At 47.7% G+C, this 16,575-nt stretch overlaps 1 protein-coding gene across 13 annotated transcripts in view; it reads left to right on the top strand.

Annotated features, from left to right (window-relative positions):
- Positions 1-16,575, top strand: part of CAMTA1 (calmodulin binding transcription activator 1) — a 325,176-nt gene that overhangs the window by 41,507 nt on the left and 267,094 nt on the right. Inside the window, exons 1-2 of one of the 13 annotated variants that reach the window (XM_056331849.1) lie at positions 1,038-1,123; positions 2,498-2,652. The exons of the other annotated variants lie outside the window; for them this stretch is intronic. The gene's annotated coding sequence lies outside the window, so the exon portion shown is untranslated. Of the gene's footprint in view, positions 1-1,037; positions 1,124-2,497; positions 2,653-16,575 lie in introns of those variants that run through there. 13 annotated transcript variants of the gene reach the window in all.

The following is a 16,575-nucleotide window of genomic DNA, read 5'->3' as shown; positions in this document are numbered from 1 at the left end:
GCCGGGGGCCTCTCGCCTGCCATGCGCGTAAAGCGGGAGCGATGCAGAAGGATGTGTTTCTGGAAGAATCCAGAGGCAAATTTGAACTACACCTCAGCTTTGAAGATGGTGATTTTCTGTCATTGGTGGCTTCTTGGCCTTGCAAAGACACAGTTTCGTGGGGTGGGTTGGTTTCTTGGCTTGAGTCATGAAGCTATGCCAGTCGTGCTGAAAGGCTCCCGAAATGTCACGCCTTGCCAGGGCTGGGGGAGATGCTGAAACAAAAAGGGATGTAATGCCCTTGGTGGTTGTCTTTCTCCTAAAGTTATCTGATGTAAATATTACGCTCTCTGCATAAATTTAGTATAGATAATTGACTGCATCTTGCTTGGAAATGGGTACCAAAGGTTGTTTTATAGCTTCTATGTAATTGAAATTCCAGGAGGAGAGGCCTTTGTCTTGGTAACCACATTTGAATTACTTTTTTATTGTAGCGTTCAACCAATATGATATGATGTTAGGAGTTCAGTGTGCGTGTGTGTCAATAATCACTGTATTTCCACAGTTACGACGACTAAAGCAAACTCTTGCAAAAGGGTGTGTAATACTTTGGAAACAGGCGACCTGGAAGTTGTACTGACAGCGTCTGTGTTCTCACCGAAGCGGCCGCCTCCGTAGGGAAGGGGGCTGTCGGGCTGCAGCGGGGCTGCGTGCTTTCTGCATCCCGGCTCCAGCACCCCAGCCGCGCTGCTGTCTCTCCCGAGCTCCGAAAACACCTTTTCTATAGTAAGAAGCCAGTGCACCAGTATGGAAATGGAAAGGCTTGTAGAAGCCATTCTACAGGGAGGTTTAAGGAAAAAAAAAAAAATATTAAAAAGAGCTGGTAGAGGTTGGAGCTGAGGTTGGTCGGCAGGGTGGTGGCGGCGCAGGAGGGCCAGCAGCATCCCGGGTGGGAGCAGGACGGCCGGAGGGCGCTGCTCCGAGCGGGGAATTGCGAGAGCTTTGATGGGATTCCGCGGAAGGTACGAGTTTTACTCACTGAAGCTCCTTTGTTTTGCAGAGATCTTGATGCAGACGCCCTTTTGGATTTCTTTTTAATAATGTGTGACCCTTCACCTTTGATCCCTTGACCTGCATTACTTTGGTAACCATTTCATTTTTTAATTTCATGTCATTTTTAATTTTGGTGTGCAAGCTGTAACATTTCATCATTTTAAACTGTAGCGTTCTTTGACCTCCCCAAATGTCTTTTTTTTTTTTTTTTTTTTTTTTTCCTATGAAGAGATGTAATGTTGGCTTTTCTTAAATAAAAAATATTTCAGTTGTTAAAAAAAATAAAGTATATAACTTTCATTGGTTTTTGCTTCTTTTAAGTTTAACTGTGTGTATGTTTCCTGTATAGCACATTACTTTTTTTGACCTGTGTTCTCCCAGTACTTACTCTAATTTATTTTGATATTTCTGTACATCTTTGGTTTTAATTTGCATTTCTCTACAGTCCTTTTGGTCACTAAAACATATGCTGGGTCCTGTCCCCCTTCCCACTCAGTCACATAGCTCAGAGTAATCATGGGAGCATTTAAGATACTCTTATGAATAAGAAATGCTCTTTATTGTTAAAATTTTGTTCCTTGTCCTGAAGATAACTTTTCCTAACCATCAGCTTAAAACTGATAGCTATTTTAATAAAAGATTAGGCTTTAGACCAAAATGAAAATCTCGACTGAAACTCAATTTACATTTATTTTTACATTATCACTGAAGCCAAGAGGAAAGTTATCAGTGCTTTGAGATGTGCTTTAAGCACAGATGTGCTTAAAGAAGCAGTGTCGAGTGTACGTGGGATAGTAAAGCTTCCAAAGTTTAGCAGCTCTTTCTTTGCATTTTTCCATTGAAAGGGTACTGGTGTATAAGACAGGTTTTGGCCAGATTCTGTTTTTATCTTGTAAGTGATCATATGAAATCTACTGAGCACGGCCCACTGAAGTACAGATTATTTTTTAAGTGCCTCATTATTTTATTCTCTAACATTTAATGCTGAAGTTTTAATTGCACACTGATGAAGCTGCTAAATGAGCGCTGAAATGGATTTAGGTCTTCCCTGAGCCTTGTTGATGCTTATAAAACTTCACACTGTTCATTAGACCTGCAGATTAAAATGGTAGTGAGCTGTTCACATGTTCCGAGTCGGCTCCGCTGACCTCGTCTGGCCGCTGCCTGTGTCCGACCTCTTTTGGAGGAGGCTGAAGCCCATCTGAAGACCCTCCTGCTGATGGTCCGGGGCTGCTGCTGAGCCGTGGGGTCTCAGCCACCTCATTTACCTGCCAGCCCTCTGCAGGGCTCGGAGGGTTTTGCCCCTGAGTGGTGGGGGCACACCATCGTCACCCGAGTCTCTTTCAGGAAGCATCTCCTATTTTTAATTAGCATCTGTGGTTGAGAAAACGGTAGTTCTGGCACTAATCTTTGTGCTTAACCAGCAAGATCTCTGTTTTCAAACTGCCCTTCATTGTGTTTGCAGAGTCACCTGTTAAAGTAACGTGGCAGTTACAACCAGTATGCACCATGTTCTGCTGCCCAGTATCTCCTCCGTGTTGATGTACGTGTTTCTCTTTGACCCCGTGGTTAGGAGCCAAGCTGGACATCGCAGCCTGCACTGGCATTTGAAGCGTTCAGGTGTTTTTTTCCTTTTCCCCTCCTGTTCCAGATTTTAGGGTTTTTTTTAGGCTGAGAGTCATCGATTCTGGTATACAAGGCTCTAGCTCCTACATCGAATGTGCTTTGGATAGCTGGGATTTGGCTTTTACCCTGGTTTTAATGCTGCCTGTCAGCCTGAGAAGTATGATCCTCCAAAATCATCTCGAGCTATTTCTTTTGGAACAGGGTTTTTAAAACTCAGTGGAAAAAATATTTATTTTTGCTCAAGAAAACTCCTTGAAGACTATTTTTCTCCTCCTTGTAACACATTTTATATCAGCAGCAGTTAGACGTGAATGCCTTGACTTTCTAGGAAAGCAATTTTTAAAAAACCTTTATTTAGACATCTGGAAACGAAAGGGAATCTCTCTCTGTGCAGAGGGCTGGCTTTCAGCTGCCTCCTGGTAGAACAAATTGCAAAGGGAAAAAAAATAAGCGATGGAATAAAAATGTCTGGTGTTGGGAATTGGAGTCAATATAAAAACACATGAGGTTAAAAGATGGCTAGAATTTCTTGTTTCAGGAGATATTTTGTCATGTCCATCCAGCCTTCTTTTCATAAGGTAAGCGTTCTTAGCGATGGGAGTAGTTGGGTATATCTCGCAAGGTGTTTGGGTGACACAGGATAGTGCATGCTTTCTTCTTCATGATCTTTCCAAGTATTCTGTTAGGCACAGATGGTTATTCACAGAAATCGGGTTATTCACAGAAATCAGCGTAATGAATATGGATTACGCCTGATTAGCTATTGCACAGGCTTCCAGGATGCTAGACCTGCTGGGGAAGGAGGAGGTAGAGCCCTTGGAAAGGGAGGGTTGGAATTGGTCTCAGTTTAAACAACAGTAAATGCTAGTAAGAAAAGCTGCTTCACTAACACGGCAGTGGCATTACCATTTACACCAGCTTAAAGTTTGTCTTTGGGTTTCTGCTGTAGGGTTACTGGGTGACAGTAGGGAACATCAGCAACAGTTGTCTGTTTTATGGCAGGAGGTGACGGAACTGAATTCATTTTACTGAGCTTGTTTTTTACTGAACAGGAGCGAAAATACATGTTTTCTTCAAACGCTTAATCAAAGAACTACACAATGCTGCAAAATGTTGGCAAAGCAAAACATTTGTCTATTTAAATATTAAGAGAATGCTCTATTGAGAGATTTGTTCCTGCCTACAAGGTTTTTCTGTTATTCAAAGCCAGAATATTGATAACATCCACTCCTGAAACAAGTCTTAATTTTGATATTTATGCAACATCTTGTACTGCTGGATGCTTTTATATACTAACCTTAACATAAGGCTAAATGGCTGAAATGAAATACTTGGCACATTTACTAGATTTAGAACATTGCATGTCGTCCTGCTGTTCAGGTAATGCAGCTGGGGTCAGATTAACCGAATCTGCTTTATTCAACCTAATAGACACACCTGGGTATCAGTCATCTGTATGTGCTGTTCATGTAATAAAATACACATAGGCAACAGACAAATGGCTCACTTCAGTCTGGACTACTCTGAAAAACAGATGTATTGGTCAACACAAGCAAACAGTGGCTTTCTTGTCCTGTTAGTAATGAAACTCATCCAAACATGCAGGATGAAAAAGCATCCAGGACAGACTCTACACCCCTGCCCCCCGCCCAGTTTTGCACCTGAGGAAACGCAGATTTCTGTACAGAACCTGTCGGTACCCAGTGGTCGTAACAAGTGGGCAGCCATGCCCTGCTCCTGCGGTGGAGGGCTGGCAGCTTCGGGGTGAGAATCCCGTTGCCCTCGTGCCTGGAAGGGAAGGGGAATGGTCGCTTTTTGGAGGAAGGCTGGTGTGCCGTGCCAGCCTCGCAGCAGTGGTGCCCAGCCACCGGTGGGAGAGCTGGTGCCCTGGCTGTTGACTTCTTGGGGACCTTCTCCCCGGGGGTTGGGGTCAGTTTCCCAGGCTTCTCGCCCCGCTTGCTGTTCTCTGCATATATTGTTTGCAAAGCCCTTCAATAATTTAGTTACTGCTGTTGCTGTAATCTTTACGTTCTCAAAAGGTGCGGAGGTCTGTGGGTGCTGAAGGGGTGAGGCGATGCAGCTGGGCAGCTTTCCCCCACTCAGTCTTGTGCTTCTGCTTTTACTCTGCTTACAGCAGTAGAACTCCTGTAGCAGTCAAAACCCCGCATTTGGCTTTCTGTCCGTGCTGGAGCTTAGGGTCCTCTGTCTTTCCTTCACTCTTAGCTGCAGAGCTCGGGTGAGAAAATGTTCGGTGATAAAAATGTGTTTTTATTTCTCCTTCAGGTTTGACTTGTCTGCTTTTCAGCTCTCCTAGATATTGGAAATTCCCGTTTGTGTTTATTTTCTCTGGATTCCTTCCCACAAGACAGAAGTGAATACAGCATGGATTATTGGGGAGAGCCTTGGCTGGGAATAAGGATAATTGCAGTCTCTGGCTGTGCCACAGATTTACATGATTTCTTTTAAGTTATTCACCTGCACTGTATCTGTTTCCTCAGCTGTAAAATATGGGTAATTACCTCCATTGTAAAATGTTATGGGGTCTGCTGGTAATTATATGAATGAAGCGCTAATTACAGTAATTATTACTTGGACCTAGTCTAGATCTGGCTTATGTTCCTGTTGTGATGAACATACAAAACAAATACTAAAACTTGCCTTTCTCCATTCTTTGTGAGGGACCTGGAAGGGGAAGGTGCTGCGGCACTTGAATGTAAATGCCTGATGAGAAGCTCTACTACTGCTTCACCTGAGCCACTCTGTTAACTTCCCACCTTCCTCGGTCCTCGTGCCTTAGCAGGGCGGTGGGCTGAGGAGAGGCTATGAAATTACCAATTCAGTAGTTGGATCAACATGCGAGCTTCTAACAAGGGTTCGTGCTTGGGCATCCGCTCCTCTCCTTGGAGATGTGTAGAAGGAAGCAGATGGGGAGCAGTACTCTGAGATACCGGCTGGGTTGGGGCCAAGCTGCGTGCTACCTGGTGGCCTCCCTTCCTTTGGAAGATCTGACCTTGATGGGAGGAAAGCTGTCCTTCCAGCTGTTGAGGTTATTTCCCTCCTGTAAGAGACTGCGGCTTGCAAGACTTTATTATCAAACGTTTTATTTGCCTTTCTCTTCTCCATTTATTTAGGACATGCTTTCTTTGTAGCTGGGAATAGCTCTGCTATCCATTAAGCAAGGCTGGGTAGTGGCGGAAGAATTGATGTTCTTTAAGGCAGAAATGGAGTGTTCTCATCCAGAAAATACTGCTGCTACTCCCCGGAGGATGCTGTACTCTCCAACGCTAGTAATAATGAGTAATGTCTTACATCTGTTAACGATGAGAGGCTCCTACCTGGTACCAGCCTTCTGGGCACACACATTGTGGCACAGTAACAACAAAATCATGGTCTTGGTTTGTCTTGCTGCAGTGCCTGCCTGCTCAGTGCTGCCACGTCTGCTCGCTCTGCCTTTCTGGGTTCTGGATTTCCCCCCTCACCTCCACACACGCGCTTGCCATCGTCCTCAGCCTTTCTTTGCCTTGGAAGAGCAGCCGTAGATCTTGGTAATGCTGGAATGTGGTGGTAGCAAGCTAGAGGCGATGCACTGAGCAGCTCTCGCTTTCCCATAGTTCATGATGGCAGTGAATTTTTAACTATCAAGAGGTGGGTTTAGTTACTGTCCAGTATGATAATCTGAAAAGACTTTTCAGCCATGGAAAGGCAATTTTTAATTGCAGTTTTGCACGTGAATTTTCCAAACTAGATGCTCATCTCCAGTAGCTCATTTCCAATTGATTCTACATGTTGAAATCAATCTGGAGTATATCGCATCCTCGCAGTATTTCAGTGGTTGGCAATGCAAAATGCATCTAATACAGCTTGTTCAATTATTATTCTGTTTAGGGATAACTGAGGGAGATGAATGGTTCCAAGTACAGGTTTTTTCCAAGGCTTCTAGGTTGAAAACTTAAAACCATAACTGAAAACTCACCAAATACAAGTATTTTTTAAATCATAACTGGAAACCCACCACACACTTGTATTTCTTTGCCACTCTCTAGATGTGTGTCCATCCACACTGACACATCCATCTACACTGACGCAGGTTGTGGTCCTGTCTGGAAACTTTCACTGCGCCAGGACCTGAGCCGCTGGGCGTACAGCACAGGCGTGTGGGCAGCAGTGCTACCACGCCGCACGCCAGGTGCCTGCCCGCAGCGTGCCTGACTCACAGATTTTGTGCCATGTTTTCCCTTTGCATGCCCTGTGGCTGCACGGGTGATGTGCCACCTCGGTGCTCCTGGAACCCGCCATCCTCTGCCGCTTCAACCATGGCAAACGGGCACTGGCTGCATTTGTAGTTTTGCTCTTCATAAGTGAATGGTTTTTTTCCTGACAGAATATTTGTGTGCTCCAGCGACGGGTAGCAGTGTGTGATTCCTCTCACGAGTGAAAGCAGTCATTACCAAGTAATAAGTGTGTGGAAAGAACTTGCCTTGTTAGGTGGAGGAAAAAGTAAACAAGGGAATAGCATCCCTCCTGCGGTCACTACTGCCTCATTTCAAAGCATCTACAGTATCAGGTAGTTGTCTGTGTGTTTCACCTAATATTAATTTGTTTGTTGTTTTTTTTTTTTAAATGCTATTGATTTGGGAAGCAAAAAACTGTTCCTGCAGAAGCATCGTGTATTAAGATTAATTAATTTGGTGTGAGATACTTCGGAAGTGAATAATGCCATATAAATGCTCTCATTGCACGTTGCACAAGTGAATTGATCTCTGTGCGCTCTGCAAGTCTTGTGAGGCACGTTAAATTACAACATAACCTAAAGGATAATCAATAGTTCAGATTCAAGATTTATTCAGCTCTTAATTTTACAGCGTTCTTGCAAAAAGTGAGAAGGTGTATGATGTCTGTGTGATTTCTGTATGTCTGAACGCTGTAAATCAACAGTGTAAGTAACAGATGAACTTTTTTTTCAAAACTTAAATGTTTATTAACCTAACAATTATAAACTCAAGTCTTGCTCCTCTTAGAAATTAGTGAACTGTCTGGTTTTCAGCGCGATGGCAAAGCGTTGCATAAAACCGCTGTAGCTGATGATAAAAACGCTTTCAAGTATCTGAATTAAAATGCAGCATCACCACGAAAACAGAATTATTACGGCTTAAGTGATTCCAAAATAACATCCTGCTAAATGGAGATTTCTCTAGATTTGAGAGCAGGTTTTTAAACATTACCATACCCTGTTTGGGTCGCAACTGCAAACCTTGGGGAAAGAGTCGAGGTGATGTTTTCATTTGTTGGTGGTTACTATGGGGAAGATCTGCTTTAACCTTTTTTTTCTTTTTTCTTTTTTTTTTTTTTAATTGCCTGTCATTACTTGGTTTTGTGAATCGGGAAGTTATAGACAAACCTGTGGGATAGTTTCACGCCATGCATACTGAGCGGAGGTGCTGCTGGCCGTACCCCCGGCTCGCCTGGTGGCTGCGGTGCATTTGGCATCGCTTCGTAACCCCAGCCGCGCTCAGCGACCGGGGACGTGGCATGTGCCGGCAGGACAGCCTGGCACGCTTGGAGCCACCGGCAAAGGTGGCTTCTGCTGCCTGTGCCTGCCACCGTAGCCCGAGGAGGAGGAGGATGAGGATGATTTCCTTCGCACGCCCCATTTCTAGCTGCCCCCGTCTCTGTACGGACGCGGAATCCCCACAGGAGGGTGCTGTGAAGGCATTTAATGTGCAGAGTTTGCAGGGAAGATCCGAGTTTTGAGGAAACGGCGATTATAGGGAAGCCAAAAGCTATGTCGTTCGGCAAGGACAGCCCACGACTCGTCCCCTGGGTGGGATGCGGGGAGAGGTCCAGTGCTGCTGCGGCGCTGCCCACGTCCCTGCTGCCCGTGCAGGTGGGCTCTCGCGTGGAGGTGTCGGGGCTGCAAGTGACACCCGCAAGAAAACCAACACGCTCAGGCACCGCAGCGGTAACCGGCAAAGCGTCCCGGGTCTGTTACCGCCTCCCACTTGCGGTGGGCCCTGGGACCCTTCACCATGAGTGTCCTCCATGGCCAACGGGTCGCATGGCTGCTTGCTGGCGAGCCTCGGAGCGCCCCTTTCTTGTCTGTGTAGGGAATATCTAATGTGCAGAAGCTGCAAAATCCGTTTGGTTGCAAATAGAACCTCCAGGTTCTGTCCTAAAATACTTTGTAAATTAGACCGTTGTGCTCAGCCTGATCGGAAAGGCTAATGACAAATAACAGAGAAAGCCCTCTCTAGTTCTTAGCTGTGGAACTTTTCTTTCCAATATTTTAGATGAAAGAGGTTATTCCTTTGGTATACTTACACTGCGCCAGAATACTTTTATTTGACAAGGCCGGTTACATAGTGTTTCCCACACGCTGCTTTCTTCCACCGGGGTGCTGCTTCAAACGGGAATTAAATACCATCATTGAAAAGAAAATGAACCCCCACCCCAGGGAGAGCTGCAGGCTGTTCTCCTCCACCTCAAGCTTCCGCTCTGCCCCCAGCCCTGCTCCTTTCTAGTCCCTGTCACATTTTTATTTTTTTTTAAATAAACTTTTTAAGCTGAGGATTATGTAACTAGAGTAGAGACTTATCTTTGGGATGACCTCTAAAACACGTGTGGGGGATTAAAACTAATTCTGTCATACAGAATATGGATGCTCCGATTCTTTCTTTTAATGGCCGTGAGATAAAGTGATGGAGCTGTATTATTGTGGGTTTTTTAAAAACAACTAGTCAATAGTTAAGAATCCATCCCCCTTAAACCTGGGGACCAGGATCCGTGTGTGAGTCCCCGTGGGGTTCGCTGCTGGCCATGTGGGTAGCGCTGCACGTGCTGGTGCTGTGCCAGATTTTGGACACTGAGTGTCTGGATTCTGTATTGGGCAGAGGGTGCTTTGGGTTACGCTGCGTTGCTGGGGGTGCATCATCACAAAACTTACCTAATAAACACCGGGGAAGGACAGTGCCCAGCAGCAGCGTTGCAGTTTTGCCTCGTTACTGGCATGGTGGAACCGAGCTGTTCTCGTATCCCTACACGTGTTAAATTGGCCGCCTGTTATTGCAAATAGACTCGGATTTTGGCTTTGTAAAGTGAGCCTTTCTGCCTCCCAGAGGAATTTTGCCTTAGCGGTAACCCACTGGAGTTTGGGTAGGTTTTGGTTACCGAGCAGCGTCTATCTGGGTGTTAGAAAATTAGAGCATAAATTCTTACAGCAATCAGCTGTGTCATTTGCATCGCCTCCATGACCTCTAACTGCTGTTACTGCAAACAGTTGCCATTAAACACAGTCGATAACACCCTTATGTATTCTATAGGATCTTTTCCTCCTGCCATCTCAAATGAAAAATAAACAAAAGAGCTTAAGCATGCAACATGCTAAATAGACTAATAAGCTGTGAAAATATTTTACGGGGAAATCTGGGGCAGGAGCTGTCTGCTGAAGCAAGCCTGTTAGACTTGGCAGCAGAAGGGCTTTGGGAGGCGTTCTTTGGGAGGGATAATTGACAGCTTTTTTTGAAATGTTCGTGTATTATTATTTTTTCCCCCCTTTCTCAGTAGTTTTGAGAAATCCCTCCCTCCTTAAATTGATTACCTCTCAGCATCGGATCGCCTTGGCTTTAAGTACCTGCTAAGCTGCTCCTGTGCTGATTTGCCTTTGCCTTTCTGTTAAACGTAAAACAGGTTTTAATCTTCTCATTTAGCTGTTTTAATAGAAAGTAAATGTTTAACTTGCTTTGCTGTGGCATTCCAAATCTTTATAGGAACGTTTATAATGAAAGGAAAATGGGCTTTTGTTTGAACCAGGTGTTATCAGCTGTCCGAGGGATGGTTTGAGTAGCGGCACTTTCCTAGGTGGGAATTGCACTGGCGCGGCTGCGGGTTTTGGCAGCGGCAGAGCACGGGGCGCCCGCAGCTGCGCCGCTGGTGCTGGAGGAAGCGACAGGCCGGCAGCAGGGTTTGGAAGTGCCTGGTTTGCCTCCCCAGGAGATGGTGGGGTGGATGGTGGGGTGGATGGTGGTTCTGGTTTGCAAATGCCCGGTGCTCACCTCCCCTGAGCTAGAGCCGGTGCCAGGATGCGCATGTCAGGAGAGGCAGATAACCGTCTGCGAGCTGGTGTATAGGTGATGGGATTTTAGGAATCTGATGGGGAGAGCGGCGAGAAACCCGGCTCAGGATGGTTTCCAGCTCTGGGGAATGGGGAGAGGTCTGTAAACGTGCTGTAAATTGTTTATGATTACTGCCTGCAAGTTTAATCACAGCTTTTTCTGGAGGTTTATGTTTGGAGATTATATGCGTGTTCCGATGGCGTTATAATCGCTGCTGATCTAGCAAATGAGAGCTGAAGCCGTGCGCATGCTAGCCGGCTCTTCGGAGTTTTCTTAGTGTCAGATTAGGTTCTTGTGATGCAAAAGGGGGTTTCCACTCATCTATAGCTACTTGGTCCATTTATTTATGCTGAAACAGAGTTTTATTTTTTTAAAAAGGCATTTATAGCTCCAGCATGCAAATGCTGCTGGCCAAGTAACGGGCCAAATTCAAAACGTATGGCGGGGGGGAAGCACAGAGCGAATGTGGGCAGGAGCCCCCACGGGTGTGAAAGCAGCCGCCCGTGCCCGCTGTGGTGGCGAGGGCAGGACCAGCAGCCGCTCGTCCCTTCTGATGCATTACCTGCCTTGTAGAAAGATTGGGATCTTTTCAGGGCAAAAGCCCAGCAAGTCCTGGAAGACTGAAGCTCTGCCGAAGCTTATCACTGCGCCTTTCTGACCAGCCTGTGCTGTCGGGGGGGAGATGCCATTCTGGATTCAGAGGCAGCTACAAATGCTCCGTAAACGCCATTTCTACCATCTTATAAAGATAACTGCATTAACATAGGTTTGTCCAAGTAAATAAAGTGCTCTGATTTCCAGGCTCGCATTGTAAGTTGTCAAGCTCTAATTATGTCAGCGCTGGTGTTATAAATAGCCAGGTGCATCTGGCAAGCCCCACTCATCGGCACGCTGAGTTACCCTGTGCTCGGTATCAAAAACCGGGAGGACAATTCTCTGTCGGTGTTTTGGCTTCTCCCCTCGTGCTCTGTGCACTTGCCAGCCCGAGCTCCTTGCAGATGGTCCCTGTCCCAGCGGTAGCTGCCCTTGCCGGGGCTGGGGCTGGGGCTGGGGCTGGGGCCGAGCTCAGAGGCAGGAGCATCCCTGCAGCGCCCGAATCGGTTCCCTGTTTGTGTGTCAGCTGGGCTGCCCATGGAAGCCAAAGAGAAGAAAGCTTTTGGTAAAACAATAAATGTATTTCAAAACAAAATAGTTTACTCTTTGCAAGAGTGAATATTGAGATGAAGTACTTCGTTTAGAATAACGTAAACTCAGCATCACAACTTTTCTTATGAGTTCCTGAGCAAGAGATTGCCAGTTTTGACTGTATTTCGTAGGTACGTGTTACCACGCTTTTCTTCCTGGGGTGAAAAGGGAGCTGATTGCTGCCTCTTGCACGGCTTGCACAGGGTCGTTACCTTTGCAGCATCCCAGTTTCAGTGTTAAAACTTTCCGGTGGATGGCTTCCCTGCAGAAGCTGCTCCCTCAGGGGTGCTGTGGCTGCCTGCTGCCCGGCTTGGGGTCCCTGTGCTGCCATCCAAATGACGCTAATGAGCTGCCTATTTTTTAGTATCTGTGGAAAGTGCTAGCCAAGTCTGGCAAAAGGGGGTGGGGGGGAAGCAATAACCCAGGCATTTTGTCCCAGTAGAATACACCAAACCATTTGTCTGCAGTGGTTTTGCCTATAACAGAAAAAAGAAAATCCCCATTTCTTTAGCGATGGGATGCATCAGGAGGATCACTGAGGTTTTGACTTTTTGCAGCTAAGGTTTCAGTGCTCCGGAAAAAAAAACCACGACCCCAAAATCGCAAATCACCCATCAGGGTGGCTTTGTTACGAGGAGCTGGAGCATCTGCATCTGCGCTGGTTTCATTTCCCACATCAGTCTGCATGGACACAAGTGCCCACTTTTGTCACCTTTACTTAGTTTTCTTTGTTAAAGAGAATTGGGGGGGAAAGTTTGGAAAGGTCTTTTTTTGCTGGCTTTTTGTTACTGCCAAGGTAATGGGGCAGAAATCCTTTTCTGACCTCAGATGAAATGACAGGTTGCTGTAGGCTGTGGCACTTGGAACAAAATAAGATGGTTCCGTTTGGGACGTGTCCGACCACGCTGTCAGGGAGGGTGAGGTGGGCTGGAGTTACAGCTGGCGCAGCGCCGGCTCCTCACCCGTGAGCGCTCTCACACCGATTTCAGCGCTCCGTATTTTTAATTGATGTGCTCAGCTGAAGGCAGGTGAAACAAGAGGTTAAAATGGAGGAGCCCAGCAAAGGCTCAGGGAGATTTTTCTCCGTGCTTCTCTTATTTCTTTGGTTTGTGACAGAGACCCAAAATTTTTCATTTTTCAAAGTCGGGTGAGAAGGGCAGCATTTCAGGGAAATCCCTTCTGCGGGGCAAAGGTGGCTGCCGAGTGCAGCTCTGCTGGCTCCTGCCCAGCTGTAGCAGGGTTGGATGTGCCCTACCTCATTTCCACCGGGAATTCTGGACCGAGGTCTGCAGCGTCAGTATGTTTACAGATTGGCATTGCATCATAGGTGGGTGTCCGTAGAAAATGATGTCATGCGGGGTGTCCCAGCGAAGAACTTGCTGTTCTCCATGGGATGAACCATGAGTGGTTTGCATCCATCCCCAAGGAAGCAGCTGCTCCTTCACCCTGCTGGCTTCACAAGTTGCATTTACAGCATATTAACTTACACGTTTGAATTTTCTGAGTTGCAGTCATTCTCATTAAGTTAATTTGCAAATTCTGCCTGCCTTTTTCCCTTGACTTTTTTTTCTCATTGACCAAAATCCCAATACCACCCCTAAGCAGTGGTGGGTGCTCCAGGTGCCAGGGAAGCAGGGGGGGCTGCAGTGCGGTGCGGAGCCTCGCTGGAGGTGTTTGCCTTCCCCCCCGGGAGCGGATTGAAACGCTGTGTCAGGCAGAGGTATCACCAAAATAATAGAAGTATTACGAAAGCAATCAGGTATAAGTTACCCGCTTGGCATGTCGGAGGCAGCTCCTTCCCCGTGCAAGGCCAAGTGCCTCTGAATTCATCCCCTGGGATTTGGTGTTAAAACGTGTTCACTGCCAGCTGACAAAAGAGTCGAGCTCAGATTTATTACACTGGCACCTGCAGTAAAAAATGACAGATGATGAAAATGTATTTAATTATCATTCAGCGCCACATCTCTGTCTGCTCCAGCCGCGGTGCTGCAGCTGTTGGCACGCACTTTATTTTAAAGTCAAGGTGCTTATCTGGAGAAGGGCCCGATCTCCCCGAGTAAATTGGCTGGGGGGAGTGGCGAGCTCCTCCGAGCAAACGCCGACTGCTTACACCTGTCTTCCTGGCCTCCGCTGCCGGACTTCCCGGCAACTTCCCTCTCTGTGAGGAAACGCGCCCTCTCCAAGGCCAAATTCAGGATTCCCTGGAGGGGCTGGGCAGGCTGCCCACTCCCGGCTGGACGTGCCCACTGCTCCCTCGCCGTCACCCCGGCCCGTGGGGCAGCGGGAGCAGCAGCTCGTGCAGCGCCCGGGCAAATGTGATTAAACAACCCTGCGGCAGTAATTGGCTACAGTTGTTGGGGGGGCAGGCGCGTCTCAAAGGCAGCTGCAGTTTGCAGCAAGGTCAGGGGAGACAGGCACATGCTGTTACTGCAGCAGAGGCACTGATAAGGCTCGTTTCCAAACGACGGTTCCTCCCGTGCTAACTTTTTCTGTTGCGATACAAAGCCGTGCGTGGCGCTGGGGAGCCCGAGCATGCATCATCTGTGCAAAGTTACATATATATATATGCATTTACCTAGGTACGTATACACATATCTGTTCTGTCTGGGTCATGGGACGTGGCCCAGCTGCTGCTGCCCAGCTCATCCCCAGCACCTGGGATGCTGCAGCCTCTCCCAGCTGTGGTCACTGGGAGCTGACGAGGCTGCTGGGGGAACTGGGACAAGCCCAGCACCTGCCCGGGGCTGAGCTCACTTTGGTGGAGCGTGCCTGCAGTGCAGAGCCTGGTGCTGCTGTGCCCCCCTCGCCCCTCTACCAGCACCCCTGCAGCACCCTCGATGTTGGTGAGTGCTCCCGCTTGGGCAAGCCTGCGGGCTGCCTCCGGTTGTGGCTGTTTTGGGGCAAAAAAAGGCAGTTTTGGGGGTGAGCTGGGCTGTGTGTTGGCTGGTGTTGGAGCTGCAGGCTGTGCTGTAGGGTGCTGGGTGCTGTCGGTGCCCATGTGGGGATTGATGCTGGGCTCTGTGGGTAGCGGCAGGATGGTATCTGTGGGCATTGCCAAGGCAGAAGATGTTGTTTTCCGTTACCGGGAAGCGTAGGAATGCATCACATATGCAGGCAGGTGTGTAATTCCCTGCCATGGGCTGCAGCCTATGGCGCTTTCTGTGAAGCCCTTGAAAAAAAAAACCCACCAACAAATCCAGGTTTTAATTGGGGGAGTGTGTGTGTGTCTAAAGGGGAGCTCATGGGGAAGGGGTCCTCCATCCTCTGGCTTGCTTCCCCTTGTCTTTGCATCCCTGTGGCTGCGCAGGGGCTGCCCCCGGCTCCCAAGGGCTGGGGTTTGGAGTTGCTGTACGTCTTCCCACATCTTCGTGCTTGGTAAGAGCAGAAGTTGCTGCTGGGGCTTTGTTAGCACTTGTGTGTTGCCTGTGCTCACCAAACTGCTCAGGGAAAGTTTTTTTGGGGGGGAATTAAAACATTTGCTTCTTGATGGTGCGTGGATAACAGTGCAGGCAGAGGCTCTTTGGGCGCAAACTCCAGCAGCTTTAAACCGTGTGGAGGAAACTAACCCATGAGTAGAGGTGGGCAAAGGAGTCGGCCAGAAACCATGAGAAAAACCTGTTTTTTTTCCCAAAGCTTAAGAGGAAAAACTGAAGTATTTTGATCTTGCCAAAATGCTTTTGACGTTGAAGTGCTTTCTTGGCTTTTAATAATGATTTTTTAAAAAAGAGTTTTTGATTTCCTTCTGGGGGAGATTTCACCTGGCAGGAGCATCTCGCACAGAACAAATCACACGTTTTGGTGGACGCGGGGGTTTCCTTCCCATGGGGCTGGGCTGGTGCTGCTCTCCATTAGCCACAGTAAAACCCGTACTCAAAAGTGGAGCAATTGCCAGAAAAACCAAGGCTTTTAAGAAGTCTTCAAAGCTTGTGGTGTTAATGCTTCTGCTTCTTTGGAGTTTGGGGGCTGGGGGGGCCAGGGCTGGGGCATCATTTCCCTACCAGCCTCTAACTGGGAGCGGGCGAGCCGGGCTGGGGAAGTTTCGGAGCGGGTAGTGAAATGAAGCGGTTTTTAGTATTCATGAAAAATGCTTGTGACAGCCTTACCCCAAGTAATGAGAAGCCACCTGCAGTTCGGAGCAGTACTTGATAATGCCGTAATTAGATTGGAGATGCAAAAAAGCTCATTAAAATTAAATAACATATTTGTCACTGTTTTAAGAGGCGCAGATTGCCTCGAACCATGCTGGTCTCTTGACCTTGAGTATTTTGGCGTAGTCCTCTCTGTTGAAAGCACAAAAACAACGTCGGAGCATCCCACGATTGGTTTGGTGGTGGGGCTTTTCAGCACACGGTTGCAGGCACTTGCCTTCCCCTGGTCGCATCGTTTGGCACCGGCTCATTTTCGCTGCCCTTGCCAAATGGGGCCGTGCTCCTGGCGCCTGGACGTGGCACGGGGGGATGGTTCCGGCCCCGTGGTTTGCAGGCTGGGGAACATGGGAGCAACAGGCGGACACTACTGGGAGAAGCGATCCCTGCCTGGCTCCACGCAAGGCATGGATCCACTCCATTGTCCTCCTGCGTCTTTACAGTTTTCTTGCCTTGCAGTGGGGATCCCATCCCTCGTT

The sequence above is a fragment of the Falco biarmicus genome, chromosome 3 (assembly GCF_023638135.1).
Source record: "Falco biarmicus isolate bFalBia1 chromosome 3, bFalBia1.pri, whole genome shotgun sequence".
In the NCBI taxonomy this organism is placed as follows: domain Eukaryota; kingdom Metazoa; phylum Chordata; class Aves; order Falconiformes; family Falconidae; genus Falco; species Falco biarmicus.
Note: the sequence above shows the minus strand (reverse complement) of the source record. Positions and strands in the feature narration are given on the sequence as shown.